Raw genomic sequence first — 16,279 nt, forward strand, 5'->3', positions numbered from 1 at the left:
TGTATGTTTGATTATGGCCATAAGATAAGTAAGGGATAATATAGCTACGAGGTCATTGTCGCAAAATAATTGACCGACACGGAGTGTCACGATCAGAGCTTGTGTCTGCCAGATGAGGAGCAATCAGCGCGGCTGCAAGAGATCACCTCATCAAGCATTACCTACTTCAACTGGCAGAACCCGTCATCCAACGTTGCAGTGTTAAACTGTCTACCGAGGTACGACGACGCTACCTGAAGACCAGCTGTAACTACCCCTGTTTATGCTTGCCCTAACCTTCTGTTTCTTGTGCCCCAGGACTTCGCTCCGGCGCTCTTCCACCCTGACGTCTCGAGCCCCAGCGTCCTTCCACCCTGACGTCTCGAGCCCCGCAAAGAGGACTCCTGCTCGCTCTCAAGCGCAAGACCTGTGTCCTCTCTCTCTCGCTGCCGACAGCTGCACTGAAGTGCACCTGCTCTCATTCTTCTTCCCCCCCAAGAACATTATGACCTCCGTGTTGTTCACATTCCTGTTTCACATTCCTGTTATACTCTGCTTGGTTGGGAAGAATAATTAAAGAACCCTAAACCGCTCCATTCTCTCCTCCTGTGTTTTGCTATTGGGCTCCGCAAGAACCCCCCCATCCTCACACAGAGTTTAGTTTTAAACGTAGTGAAGGTCAATTATTTTGCGACAATGACCGAGTATAGGCTATACATTATCCCGCTTATTACATGGCTAACTTACTAACAATATACCTAATTCATTTTACACCATCGACAAGACGAGATCAAATGCAGACCAGTGGCGTCGTTAGCCCTGGGCTTCCGGGGCTTTAGCCCCGGATGTTTTTCTCCTAGCCCCGGATCTAAAAAAAAAAAAAAAAAAAAAAATGTTTACATTTTTTTTTAACTTTTTTTTTTTAACTTTTTTTTTTTTTTTTTTGTCAGCATCCCCATTGTCTGTGCTGAATGTTTGTTAGTGTTTGGTATTTTTTGTTGGTTTTTAGTACTTTTAAACATTTTTAGTAAGTAGTTTTCATTTGATCCTATAATTCTTTCATTCACCGATTTGTGGACTTTTTTTTTAGTGTCCTGAAAGGCGCCTTATAAATCAAATGCATTATTATTATTATTATCATCCAGGAGGGAAAAGACACTTTGGATAGTAGGGACTGCATCTCTGCCTGTCCTGACCAGGAAACACTTTGCAACTGTGATCTCCTCTGGCAATAGTTGGATATTGTAATGTGTGGCGAGGGGTTGCAGCAATTCCACTGAGAGAAACTGGTCTGAGGCTGGATAACATGCCTGTATGCCTCTCATAAATTGTTATCCAACTCATGAGAACCTGCTCTCAAGCTCTTGCAGCATTCTGTCGACGACTGGATAGAACAGTCTCTGTCTCAGCTGATCTCCTGAGCTGAGGTCTGAGCTTGTGCCACAAGATGACTCAACTACATACTCGTCCATCCTTTTCTGCTTCCTCCTTTGGCTGGTAGTATGTTCCTCAATCCAAAGGCCATTACATATGGCCTTTGTCCTGTCATACATGTCCACTGCCATCTCTGATGTGCGATAACCTTTGAGTGTGTCCTGCACTGTGCTTTTAAATAGTACAGATATTGAAGATGTGCACTTTAACGCAGCAGCACCTGGAGCCATCCATACCCATGTCCAGTGTCCTATAATAAGCTTTAATCGAACCTCGGATAGTCCGGTTGGTTTGGGGTGGTGTGAAAGCTCATTCACTCTTGCAAGTGAACCCTGCTGCGGTTCATTTGTGATGTGAATGCAAAGAGGACCAAAGGCAGGAAAAGACCCAAAAATCGAATCTTTTTTTAATGAGAAGACTGAAACATATGTATATAATGAAACACACAATAGTTTTTTTTCGATTGCCTAAGCATGATTTTGAAAACGGGGCCCGGTGTTTCAAAACACACAATTAGCACAACCACACACACAATTATCAGAACACCTCAGATCCTTTGCTAAATTAAACACTTGTCAAAACCATACACTAATTTTGTTACCATATGAAACACACGTTACATAATGACTTAATTCTGTTTGAACCAGTTACACACACTGCTGTGCTTAACCTAAAACACATTTAGCAATTCTACTTCTCAGTGATTAGAGTACTGTAAGTGAAGTACGCAGATAATGTGCAAATATACAATAAATTCACCAAACACTACACAAGACCAATGCTGTAGACTGATGAAAATATAATTTATTTATCTACATATACCCAAATCAATGATGCAGACTGATGAAAAAAATAACATTTTCTCTCCATATAACCAAATCAGTCAACATTTCAACATGGAGAATCACAACAATACATGTCCCAGTTTTCATGCTACTATGTGCATAACACTGTAAGCTCAGCAAATATCAGACAAACATAAAATACTGTATCCAGTACAGGTTAAAATTACAGTAACACAATTTTTTTTTTGAAAAAATGTAAACAGAAAATACTAGACATTATCTCTTTGCCTAGCTGGACCTGGCAAGATAATTTTTTGTTGTGATTCTCCATGTTGACTGATTTGGGAAAATGGGAGAAAATGTATATTTTCATCAGTCTGCATCATTGGTTGTCTTGTGTAGTGTTTGGTGAATGTATTGTATATTTTCATGTTCTCTGTGTACAGTACTTCACTCTCCTTCCATTTTGGTTGAAGACAGGTGAACTCACCTGCTGCATTTTTATAGTGCTTAAACCTGATTGTGTATCTACAATTAACTGTGTTTTTATTTTGTTATTGGTGTATATGTGTATGTATGTACAGTATATGTATATATATTATATGTATATATATGTGTATATATGTATATTTGTACTCCTGTTGGGGCTTCTTGGACCAGATAAATGTTTTATAAGGCTAAATAAATAAATAAATAAGAAACTGATGATTTGGTCCTGTTAACTTTGAATTTTCTAGGGACTGCCCATATCCCTCTCATGGACCTGGACCTCACTTTGAGAACCTCTAATGATTCTAGTTATTCAGTATTCATCTCTAATTAATCTAAAATTGCGTATTTCTGTGCTTAAAAAAAAGGAAAAAAAAAAAAAAGGGGGGGGGGGGGTGACCCCCCCCCTCCACCCCCCTGGGCTGAAGCCCCCAATGTTTTCTAACCCTAAAAACGCCCCTGATGCAGACACAGTTCTGTTCTGTTGCTCCGCGCTGTCATCGCCGGCAGCCGGCAGGTCTGTGGTCTGATTGCACTGATGACTGAGTGCAGCTGTGCATATGCTGAGCAGCTTTCATGACTGCACTGATGCAGTGTGTGTCAGTGGGCTTGATTGCTACAGCTGCGCACAGCGGTCATTATTGCTCGGCAGAGGTCCGTTATCGAGTAATAACGGACCTCTGACGAGCGCTATTGACCAATCACAATCAAGCATTTCGGCGAATGTTAAAACGCCATGTAATAAGATAAGATATTCCTTTATAGGAAATTCAGGCATCATAGCAGCATGGGGGAGGGGGGAGGGGAGGTACAGGAAGTAGAAGACATACAGGTACAGGTCACAGAAGTATAGTACAGTGGAGAAATAAAAATAAAAATAGAATAAAAAGGCAGTGTAAACAATATAGGTTACAATATAATTAACTCTGGACATGCGCATATGGGCAACAAGGTGCAAGATGAGGGTATGTATGCCCTCTGTTATTTTGCCCTACAATAAATATAGTTACAAATTACAATATATAATCTAATAATCTAAATCAAATCTAATATATAATTTAAAAAAACCTAAATGCTAAAATGCTAAATATATGCAATATATAATCTAATAATCCAAATGCTAAATGCTAAAATGCTAAATACTAAATATATGCTCTGATGAAGTATACAGTATTCACATAAGGTGCGGTATGCATAAGCTATAACTTATATTGTCCTTTTAGGTGGGAGTCAGCTACTAGGTTCCTAGTAGTTGGATGTCTGGCAGCAGTCCCTGCCCACTGTTGTGGAGCCTGATGGCCGCTGGTATGAAGGACTGGCTGAGGCGTTTAGTTGAGTGTCGGACTCGGGAAGTATGAGTCTGTGACTGAACGTGCTTCTCATCTTGACTAGCTCATCGTAGAGGGGGTGGGAGGGATTCTCCAGGATAGCAGCCAGCTTCCTTCTCATCCCCCTCTCTGCCACCACCTGATTGATTGATTGATTGATTGATTGATTGATTGATTGATTGATTGATTGAAAACTTTAATTAACAGATTGCAGAATGGGTACAGTATGGGTGAGATGGTAGAGTTAGCAGCTGGAGGAGTGGGTGTGATGGTAGAGTTAGCAGCTGGAGGAGTGGGTGTGATGGTAGAGTTAGCAGCTGGAGGAGTGGGTGTTATGGTAGAGTTAGCAGCTGGAGGAGTGGGTGTGATGGTAGAGTTATAGCAGCTGGAGGAGTGGGTGTGATGGTAGAGTTAGCAGCTGGAGGAGTGGGTGTCATCAGGGACGCGGGAAGTCCGCGGGAAGTGGGGGTGCTGAGATATCGATCGTTTTTGATTAATTTCTTTTTTTTTATATTATTATTTTCTTTTTTTATAAAATATATATATTATATAATTATACTTGTAGTTGTATTGTCTGGTCAAATCACATTCAGCGTGGGTGGGGCCTGAGAGTGCTGGTGCTGACGTTCTGCAGATGGATACTATTGAGTCAGAGGCTAGAGCGATAGTTCAACAGGGTCTGAAACGTGTTATGAGGGGGTGCTGAGATAAGTGATATAATAATAACGTCATAGGTTTACCACTCTGGTAAACCAACACTCTCGTTCACTAGAGGAGACCGCTGCCCAACTCCGCGCTCTCACGCTCAGCTCTGCGGAGCGTGCGAGACAAACAATGTAACCGTTTTTATGCATACATCACAGCCCAGCTTACCCCACCTGTTGCGCCCTCCCTCTGCAATTCGTTCCCTGCATACATGATCGCCGACATGCAAAAGGTCTTCGACCACCCTCCCGGGGGCTCGGATAGTTCTGCTGGCTTGTTCACGCCAGGGAAACCGCAGATATATTCCTTTACTGCGAATTCAGCGTCCCAAAACTATTCCAGGCTGCGTCTATTTTTTTACCAACGGATTTCCAGTTAAGCGTTGACGCTTCCAGGCCGCGTCTATTCGAATCCCAACTGGTTCATGCGTCGGCTACACGCTGCTTTAATAACACTGCATTATCGAGACAGCGCCCCTATGAGGATCTGGCAATGAATTCCAAGAGTAGGGTAAATCTGCAGTGCCGCTCCGCTCTGTGACATTGAGTAGCCTCGGTTACAATGGAATAAAAGCCAAAACAACCTTGCAGTTGCAGTTACACTCCCCGCCAGCAGGGGGTGCTGCAGCCCCCGCCGCACCCCTACTTGCCGCGTCCCTGGGTTTCATGGTAGAGTTAGCAGCTGGAGGAGTGGGTGTGATGGTATAGAGAGAGCAGCTGGAGGAGTGGGTGTGATGGTAGAGTTAGCAGCTAGAGGAGTGGGTGTGATGGTATAGACACAGAGTTGATTTAGCAAAAAAAATTTTTTTTTTTTTTTTTTTTTTATAATCAAATTTTATTAATCAAGATCTACTTGAAATCAGCCCGCGATCTACCTGTCGATCGCGATCGACTGGTTGGGCACCACTGGTATAGAGAGAGCAGCTGGAGGAGTGGGTGTGATGGTAGAGTGGTATATTGAGGTATACTTTGGGGAACTTAGGTTCTTTGGGGGTATTTCGTGATACTTTGTGGTATTTTAGGGTATACTTTGGGGTATACTTTGGAATATGTTGGGGTACTTTGGGGTATTTTAGGGTACTTTGGGGTATTTTGGGGTATTTTGGGGTATTTTAGGGTACTTTGGGGTATTTTGGGGTATACTTTGGGGTACTTTGCTGTATTTTGGGGTATTTTGGGGTATTTTATGGTACTTTTGGGTATTTTGGGGTACTTTGGGGTATTTTTGTCATGATCAGGGCTCTGGCTTTCCTCTGCCCTCATCCTGCCGCGCCCATATATAGGCAGCTTCCTGCTGGAGCATTCCCACGCTGCCAGATCATCAATCAGCGCGGCTGTGAGGGATTCCCTCATCAGGCAGCCCCTATATCACCTGGCAAATCCGTTGCAGTGTTAAACTGCCTACCTAGGTACGACCCTTCAGTCCGAAGACCTACTAGACACTCTCTCATTTAATTCCCTGTTCTAACCTACCTTCTCTTGTGCCCAAGGACCTCCGTTCCAGCGAGCCCGTCTGGACCCCCCTGGAGCTGGTCTACGGAGTTCCTGCTCTCACCCTCGACACAGCCGGTGTATACACTCTCCTCTACGGAGTTCCTGCTCTCACCCTCGACACAGCCGGTGTCTACACTCTCCTCTACGGAGTTCCTGCTCTCACCCTCGACACAGTCGGTGTCTACACTCTCCTCTACGGAGTTCCTGCTCTCACCCTCGACACAGCCGGTGTCTACACTCTCCCGTACGGAGTTCCTGCTCTCACCCCCCCCGACACAGCCGGTGTCTACATTCTCCCGTACGGAGTTCCTGCTCTCACCCCCTGACACAGCCGGTGTCGACAATCACCCGTACTGCACAAGGAGTGCACCCGTCTAACCCCAAGAACATTCAGACCTGTCTGTCGTACATTCACTGTATTTATTTATTTCTGTCTGTTTGGGAGGAACATTAAAACACCCTAAACCGCTCCATTCTCTCTCCTCCTGTGTTTTGCTATTGGGCTCAGCAAGAACCCCATCCCCACAATTTTGGGGTATTTTGGGGTACTTTGGGGTATTTTAGGGTACTTTGGGGTATTGTGGGGTACTTTGGGGTATTTTGGGGTATTTTAGGGTACTTTGGGGTATTGTGGGGTATACTTTGGGGTATTTTAGGGTACTTTGGGGTATTGTGGGGTATACTTTGGGGTATTTTAGGGTACTTTGGGGTATTGTGGGGTATACTTTGGGGTATTTTGGGGTACTTTGGGGGTATTTTGGGGGTATTTTGGGGTATTTTAGGGTACTTTGGGGGTATTTTAGGGTATTTTAGGGTACTTTGGGGTACTTTGGGGTACTTTGGGGTATTTTAGGGTACTTTGATGATGTGACAACATCAGCAACTCTTGTTTCTGTCATCTCCCCAGTAAAATGTTGCTTGTGAAAGTGACGGCAAAGTGGGGGACATTGTTAGGCCTTGGTGGAGGTCTGCATACTGAGTGCATTATTCTAATGCAGTGGTTGTCTAGCTGTCCCAGTGATATAAGTGATGCCAAAAAGCATTCAGCTATAATTTTGTGTGACTAATTAATTAACTGACTGGTGAAATTGACCTATATTGTTTTTGAGTAATTGCCTAATCTGTGTGCAGTTTGAATAAGTCATCATCGTCAACCTCCCAGTCTGAAGTAGAGCAGTTTGCCTCAAGGGAGGCAGATATGGCCCCAGGTTTGGAGAGTAATGGATCATATGTTACGGGATTAGCCCAGCCAAATCTGATTACATCAACAAACAATAATAATAATAATGATGATGATGATGATGATGATGATGATGATGATGATGATGATGATGATGATGATGATGATGATGATGATGATGATGATGATGATGATGATGATGATGATGATGATGATGATGATGATGATGATGATGATGATGATGATGAGAACAATAATAGCTTAACTACCTGTAGTGTTGTGTAATATGTTCACGATGTTCAATTGTGCTGTATAGATGTGTATGATTATTACACATTAATTGCAGCAAATTGTCCATTTAACTTCATATTCATTCGATTTTGGAGGCAAACATAGGCCTACTCTGAAAGTAATTGAAGTAATTCAATTACAGTACATGACTGATTATCTGGTGGATTACATTATTGATTCCAGTTAAGCAGGTATACACTTTCTTGCTGATTACATAACCTCTGTTCACACTTGCCTTCACGCAACACGGCCCTGCTCCCAAGTAGCCCACCCCCTGACTCTTTTCTTTTAAGCCACAGATTTTGTTAATTTTCTTGTTAACGTTTCGTCCAATTGGACAGCACCTTGCTTCCTTTTTTATCTTATTTGTTTTATTTTTTCCTGTTGTTACTATACATATATATATTCATATTTTTTACCCTCTCTTTTATTTAGCTTTTCTCTCTCTTTGTACAGTGTCCTTGAGTCTGAGAAAGGCGCTTCGCTCTTTAAATTTTATTATTATTATTAGCTCTGATGGCAAGCATAATTGGATTATTACCCATATGGCCCTAGGCTATAGACTATGAAATGAATATCATACATTGCCAAATGTCTAATCCAGTTTTTTTGTTAGTTTTTCCAAAGGGAAAACAGGGAAGCAGACAGGCTTTCATAAGGTTGAGATATGACGCTGCCGGGAGAAGTGCCTTAGGGCTTCATCTGGAGCCAGTCGTCCGACTCATCAGGTTGATGCTAAACAGATCCAGATTCAGATAGCTTTTAATCGCCATTATGTTTTACAAAAAAACACATAGGAACGTGATACGGCATTTACATCATGTTGTGCATATACTTTTTTCACAGATACAAATGCATGCAAACAGGACAAAACAGTGATACAACGAGACAAGACAATAAAGTGCAATGGCTGATGATATGTTGTCAGTGCAAAATAAAGTATGAGATTCCATCCCTAGCAGCTCCCCATAGCGGGGGGGTGGAGCAGGGGGACACCCGACTCATTATAGCTATAGGCGAGCTGCTGAGGGGAAGAAACTAAAAGTCTGTGACAGGTTTTTAATGTCTTGGGTAGCCATAGCCACCTGCCATGGGGAGCATGGTGAAGAGGTTGTGACCCGGGTGGGCGGGGTCTGCCCTGATCTTCCTCGCCCTCATCAAGGCCCTGGTGGAATATAGGGACTCGAGGGAGGGAAGGGCGCAGCCGATCACCCTCTCTCCGTGGAGCGTATCACAGACAGCTGAAACAGACAGCCTGAGAGAGTACTCTACATTTACATACTCAAACACAGATGGAAAGCCACTTGGCCCAGACCTATTGCACTAGTGTACTGAATAAAGAGGGAACTGGCTTTTAGAAAGTAGAGTCCTGGGGCAAGTGATGTATGCTATGCTCATCCAGTTTATAGAGCATTAGCCTGTAGAAGAGGATATTTAGTTGGCCTTTTGACAGTGGCGCATTTATATCTTACACTTTGCTGTCTCAGTAGTCATACTGACATTATAGCGCAATTATGAGAGCTCTCATACACATTCAGGGTATTGGGCAGGGGGTGGAAAGTAAGATAAGACCCGTATTGTCCCAAAAGGAAAATTAAGTCATTGTCACTCAACCACATTTAAAAATAAATCATACTTTTTACTATATATATTATATATAAACATCGTACAAGCGGTTCGGAAATTTGCGTTATTGTTTGTTATTGTTGTGTATTATTTCTCTGTTGTAACAATGCTTCTTGGCAATACATTTTATACCGTTGGAAAGCCTGTTTATTTACCTTTTAAATGGTGCCCCATCTGTAAGGAACATGCATGTGTGGGATGAGCAGCACAGCTGAGTAGTGGGTCGTTGCGCCCATGAAAAATTTGCCAAATCTTATTCAAACAGCTTATTCTGCAGTTGCTATTGACTCTTGTTTGGTGGATTGGATGATTGAAGTCTATCAGTAACAAGGAAGAAACAAGACATATTGGCAATTTTACAATTAATTAATTTAACAAACAGTCAGAAGCCTCAGTATAGCGTGTGGAAGAACCACACACAATATGTGCACAACTGTGACAACCCCATTCCTCTCCTACAGGTTGACTCAGGGATATACCTGGATATCTCCATTAACCTGTTTGCCATCCACAGACTGGCAATCAGATGCACCTGTGCAGGTGTGTCAGGAGGAGGAGGCACACCTGTGTAAAAGGCCTGACTTCTCCATTTGTCTGCTGTCTCTCCTCCAAGCTGGTCCTGACATTTTGTTTGTTTGAATTTGGTTTGGTTGTTTCTCATATTATCATTTACAGGCACCACACACTGACTCACTCATGCACTCACTACATTACTGATATTACTGATCCATTCATTCTTTAATTTCTTTTGTTTGTACATATTTAAATAGCATAATTAAATTACTCTTTGTTACAAACTTCAAGTACTTGTGTGGTCTCCCTTGTTTTGTCTGTACCTTGAGTTTGTTTCATGACAACAACAGCCTGGCCCCTCCTCAGATATGGACCTCGATCGGACCTTCCTACGCTGAGCTATGGTCACGTTTCCACACCTACCCCCTACCAGTGGCAACCCCATATCTCCAGTCTGGGACCGAACTCCATCCTCCGAGATGACAACGCTCGCCCCCACAGAGCGGGTTTATCAGAGACTTTGGGAGCAGAGAGAATGGAATGAATCAAGAATCAAGAATCAAGAGGTTTATTTGTCACATTATACATACCAGGGCATACAGTGAAATGCGGGTGGTCTTGCCCGCATTGATTGTGCAAAATACAATAATAAAATAGGCATCGAAAAAATAAAATAGATGACACAAGAAAAAAGACATGCTAGGTTCCTGAGAAACTGGTTCTTATATATACTATGCAATATACAATTTACAATGTTAACTCTTACTGTATCTAAACTATACAGTACTCAATTATTTTAAAGTGTTTCTAAAGATTACATTTTTTAAAGTGACATTTTGTTTTTTTAGCCGTTGCTGCATGAGTGGTGTGTGTGTGTGTGTGTGTGTGTCTGTATGTGTGTAACGGAGGTACCGCAGTATATCCACAGTCACGATGGTACAAGTAGTTCAGTGGCTGTGGATAGTAAGCCTCCCATTCCTATCTAAGGTGCTGGAGAAGGTAGTTGCCGCTCAGCTTCAGGACCACCTAAACTCGAACCAACTTCTCGAGAAGTTCCAGTCAGGTTTCCGCTCTGGCCACAGCACAGAAACTGCCCTGGTCAGGGTCACCAACGACCTACTGATGACGGCTGATGCTGGCTCTCCTTCCCTCCTCATCCTCCTTGACCTCACAGCAGCCTTCGACACTGTCGATCATGACATCCTCCTTCACCGGCTCCAGTCCACCATCAGACTTTCAGACTCTGTCCTTGAGTGGTTCAGATCCTACCTCACCGGAAGAACGGAGTATGTCTCCTTGGGTGAGGCAGGGTCTGACACCCATCATGTCACCTGTGGTGTCCCACAAGGATCAGTCCTCGGCCCCACCCTATTCACCCTCTACATGCTCCCCCTTGGCTCTGTCATCAGCCGGCATGGAATATCATTCCACTGCTACGCTGATGACACCCAACTATACCTAAAAATAAACCCCACCCCATCCACAGTTCTGCCATCTTCCACGCTGACCACATGCCTGGAGGAGACCAAGGCATGGATGAAGCACAACTCTTTACAGCTAAACAGTTCAAAAACTGAAGCCATTATCATTGGCACCCCACACCAGGTTCGTTCATCCACCATCACCACCATCACCTTTTCCGGCCAAAACATCACCCTGTCACCAACAATAACCAACCTAGGGGTAAAAATGGACCCTCACCTGACCTTTGAGGCACACATAAATCAACTATACAAAAATTCTTTCTACCACCTTAGAAACATCGCCAAACTACGCCCCTCACTCACGCTGTCAGATGCCGAAAAGCTCATCCACGCCTTTGTTTCCTCCAGGCTGGATTACTGCAACGCACTCCTCATCGGGATTCCTAGCAAGAACATCCAAAGGCTACAATGTATCCAAAACAGCGCTGCTAGGATCCTGATGAGAGTGCGGAAATACCACCACATCACCCCCATCCTCAAGTCCCTTCACTGGCTCCCTGTCTCACTCAGGATTGAATTCAAAGTCTCCCTGCTCACCCACAAATGCCTCTACGGAAACGCCCCCCCTATACCTCAAAGAACTCATCATCCCTCACTCCTCCTATCGACATCTCCGCTCTGGCCAGGCAAACCTCCTCCAGCGCCCAAGGACAAATCTATGCACTATGGGAGATCGGGCTTTTTGCTCCTCCGCTCCCAGTCTGTGGAATGCTCTCCCTGACTACCTGAGAGCACCACAGACTGTGGATGTTTTTAAGAAAAGCCTCAAAACCCACCTTTTTAGTAGAGCCTTCTGTTGACCTTTTATCAAATTTTTTTTTTGCTCCACACATTTTATGTTCTTTTACCAATTTATTTTATCAGTTTTATTATTCTATGTTTCTCTGCTATTTTATGTTTTAGTCTTGCCTATTTTTATATTCTTTCTTTCCTTTATTCTCGCTAGCTTTTAAGTCCCTTTAACTGTAGCGCTCTGAGAGTTGCCCCGCAACTGTAAAGCGCATTACAAATGAAATCTATTATTATTATTATTATTAAGCGGTACTGCAAGTTAAACTCACTCCCCAGAGGCATACAAACTATAATAATAATAACAATTTAGGACCTGCTCAGAGGTCATCAATCGGCACACATGCGATGCATGCATGCAATTCGTATCTGCGATTAACCCATCCCGTCGTCCTTCCCCCCCAAGGGCAGCCGGGAGCAGACAGGCGTCAACGTGAGCCGCGCCAGGGGACCAATCCAAGTGCTCCTGTCCGTCTTCGTCAAGGACGCCACAGCGTTAGCGATCTATTGTTGTGCATCTTTTTCCATTGGGTTTATCTTATCGGGGGGGAAACCCTTGCGAGCACAGGGAGAACATGCAAACTCCACACAGAAAGGCCTAGGAGATACCCCACCTGGGTAACTGGCATCATGGAAACCTGGTCCCCAAGCGGGAATCGAACCCTGACCTTCTTGCTGTGAGGCGACAGTGTTAACCACTACACCACGTGCCGCTATACAACTGAGCGCTTAGGAGGGATATCCTTTCTTGGCGCAGCAATTTGTGATGTCTGCCCCGTTGCAGAGAGACCGGGGTTCAACTTCCACTCAGGGCGATCCCTTAACAGGGGTCGAATCGAAATACACAATGCAGTTTATATCACACCGGCTATACGTGCTCATGTGTATTTGTGAGTGGAGAGTTCAGTGTTCAGTGTTCTGATGGCCTGGGGGGAAAAGCTGAGTCGGAGTCTCTCTGTTCTTGCAGCGTGTGACCGTAAGCGCTTGCCTGACCGCAGCAGATTAAAGGTGACATGCATTATAAATTCAGCATTGTATTATAGTAATAGGAGTTAGTATCTATGTGTTTTTGTGTCTAAATACCATATTGGCGGATTGCTCTGATTCAGCTCAGACCATTTCCTGCTAGATTTAATTAGGTCATCCTGATTTGAGGCATGTCGTGACATCACCGGGGCCTGGGTAAGCGGACAGTGATGCGATTGGCTCTGTGGTTGGAGCTAATGCCCGCCCACAATCTACCTAGACTGACTACACAGCGAGTGGAAACCACTTCCTCATACTGCGGCAGAGTGAAACCCGACACCTCTGCATGCACTCTGGAGGGAGAGAGAGAGAGAGAGATAGAGAGGGAGAGAGAGAGGGAGAGAGAGAGGGAGAGAGAGAGAGAGAGACAGAGAGAGAGAGGGAGAGACAGAGAGAGAGAGGGAGAGAGAGAGAGAGAGAGACCACTGTGCAAACACTCCGCGCGCAGGTCCCCCCCCCCCCATTCGGGAGCACAAGCTGCCGCGCGGCACACACCCCCGAACGGGAGAGGGAGAGAGTGAAAGAAAGAAAAAAAGAAAGGAAGAGAGAGGGAGGGAGGGAGAGAGGGGGCCTTATCAATAACGGCCTGTCTTTTTCTTCTCTCTCTCTCTCTCTATCTCTCTCTATCTCTCTCTGTCTACCAGTCGCAGACTGTGTGGGCTGACTGTCACTCAAAGTGCTTATGGGCGAAGCCAGGCCATAACAGCCTGAAATCCTGAGGCTGAAAAATTATGGTTTTGAGTACTTGATTAGAAATATAAAACAATGCATTTAAAAAAAAATTACAGATGTCTTCAAATAGTGCCCAAATAGTGCTAGGAATAGCAATGCATGTAGCTTAAACAGGCTGTTGTTGGGGTGGTGAGGGTCTTTCATAATTCTGCAGGCTCTGGATTTGCACCTCCTGTTATATAAGTCCTGCAGGGGTGGTAGTGCAATACCCGTATAGTACGTTCAGCTGAGCGCACCACTCTCTGGAGTGCCTTCCTGTCCTGTGGGCAGTGATGTTTCCAGTCAGAATGCTCTCTACAGCCCCGGAGTAGAAGGAGTGGACTCAGTGGAGTATCTTCCCCGATACTCTGAACTTCCTTAGCTGTCTCAGCCAGGTGATAGAGGTGCTGTTTTGCCTTTTTCACCACAGAATCTATGTGTGACCATGTCAGGTCCTCTGTGATGTGGATTCTCAGGTACTTGAAACTGCTCACCCTGTCCACGATAGACCCGTTTATCCACAACGGCGCGTGTGTGTCCCCTGCTGTATTCTCCTAAAATCCACGATCAGCTCTTTGGTTGGCCTGCCAACAGTCCTGACCTCAACCCAATTGAACACTTGTGGGATCAGCTTGGGCAGCATGCTGTTCGTGCCAGGGTGACCAACACAACCACGTTGGCTGACTTGCTACAAATCCTGGTTGAGGAGTGGAATGCCATCCCACAGCAGTGTGTGCCCACGCTGGTGTCCAGCATGAGGAGGTGCCCGGCTGTTGTGGCTGTGTATGGTTCTTCCACACGCTACTGAGGCTCCTTGGGTTCTATGAAAGGCGCTATATAAATTTGATCTATTATTATTATTATTATTATTATTATTATTATTATTATTATTATTATTATTATTATTATTATTATTATTATTATTATTATTATTATTATTATTATTATTATTATTATTATTATTATTATCTTGACTGTTTGTTAAATTAAAACTCTTCCGGGTCTCGTTTCATCCTTGTTACTGATAAGACTTCAATCATCCAATCCACCAAATGACACCAAACAAGAGGCAATAGCAACAGCAGAATAAGCTGTTTGGCATTGGCAGAGAAGATTTGGCACAATTTTCATGGGCGCACAACCCACATACTCAGCTGTGCTGCTCATCCCACACATCCATGTTCCTTACAAATGGGGCACCATTTAAAAGGTAAATAAACAGGCTTTCCAAACAGTATAAATTGTATTGCCAAGAAGCATTGTTACAACATAGAGACATAATCTACCAAACACACATTTTACTTTTTGTTGGATGTTTTTATATATTCTGTAATACTTTTCCTCTCCTACCGCTGTGGATAATGCACTATTATTAGGAAGTCTAAGTTACGACGACCTTTGCTACCACACCAAATCTGGTACATTTTGGGGATGTATTTTGGAACATAATGATCCTAATTTTAGTTTTAATTTAGCTTTAGGTCTATTAGTGAAATGGGGGACCCTGATGTAAACAAGACGAAAGTCTTTCTCTGGTCTGTATCCCCTTAACAATTGTGTGTATTGAGCCGTACTGTATTGTACCCATTCTGCAATCTGTTAATAAAATGTTCAATCAATCAATCAATCAATCAATCAATCAATCAATCAATCAATCAATCAATCAATATTTCATTATTTTCTGCACAAGTACCAAGGTCTTCAGAATATAAACTTTGCCTAGTACTTTTAGAATAGTACCTATTCCTGGCCTGCTTGAGTAGAACTTCTACTTCAGTAGGCTACTCTTTACCCCTCTGACATAATCATAATGCAAGTTATTTGGAATCATCAGTGGCATTACATAACAGTCTCTCTGATTGGCATTACATAACAGCCTCTCTGATTGGACAGTGTGTCTTGAGGTTTGTAACCGGAAGCTGTCGTCTATGCCAGTGCTGAAAAACTTCCGCCTTCATTTGTTAAGAAAACATAGCAGCTAAAAGGCAATCGACGCCGTCAGTTGGCCTTCTTAAGAAGTCAGACTAAAGGTAGATATACCAAGATATTTATCACTCATCTACCGAGAGACCTATTGGCATCAACTCGTTTGTTGGCGCGTTTTAGCTGGACAGTAGTACATACAAAAACCAAACGTTACCATTTACGTTAGCTAGCAAGCTACGCTGAAGAGAGCAGTCTCGTCGGTCGGCCACAGCTAACGGGCCTCGATTGAACATTTTCGGGAGTATTTTTTCTTTAGAAACTTGGTTGACGTCAATTTATCCAGCCATACCAACATTAACCAACATTACACACGATTGGGCCAGTCTGTTTGCCAAAAACAGAACATCTACTAACGTAACTAAGGTTGCACCAACTACTTTGCTAGTCGGGTGGCTATGTCAACAGTCAGCTAGCTGGCTACAGTACAGCTCAATACATACAGTTGTTAAGGGGATGCAGA

General features: G+C 43.7%; 1 protein-coding gene across 1 annotated transcript in view; it reads left to right on the forward strand.

The window, feature by feature from the left end:
- The first annotated feature begins 15,763 nt into the window (after nt 1-15,763).
- Nucleotides 15,764-16,279, forward strand: part of LOC311224512 (programmed cell death protein 10) — a 53,482-nt gene continuing 52,966 nt past the window's right edge. Inside the window, exon 1 of the mRNA XM_084309533.1 lies at nt 15,764-15,863. The gene's annotated coding sequence lies outside the window, so the exon portion shown is untranslated. The remainder of the gene's footprint in view (nt 15,864-16,279) is intronic.

Source organism: Notolepis coatsorum, assembly GCF_963971535.1.
Source record: "Notolepis coatsorum genome assembly, chromosome: 3".
In the NCBI taxonomy this organism is placed as follows: Eukaryota; Metazoa; Chordata; class Actinopteri; order Aulopiformes; family Paralepididae; genus Notolepis; species Notolepis coatsorum.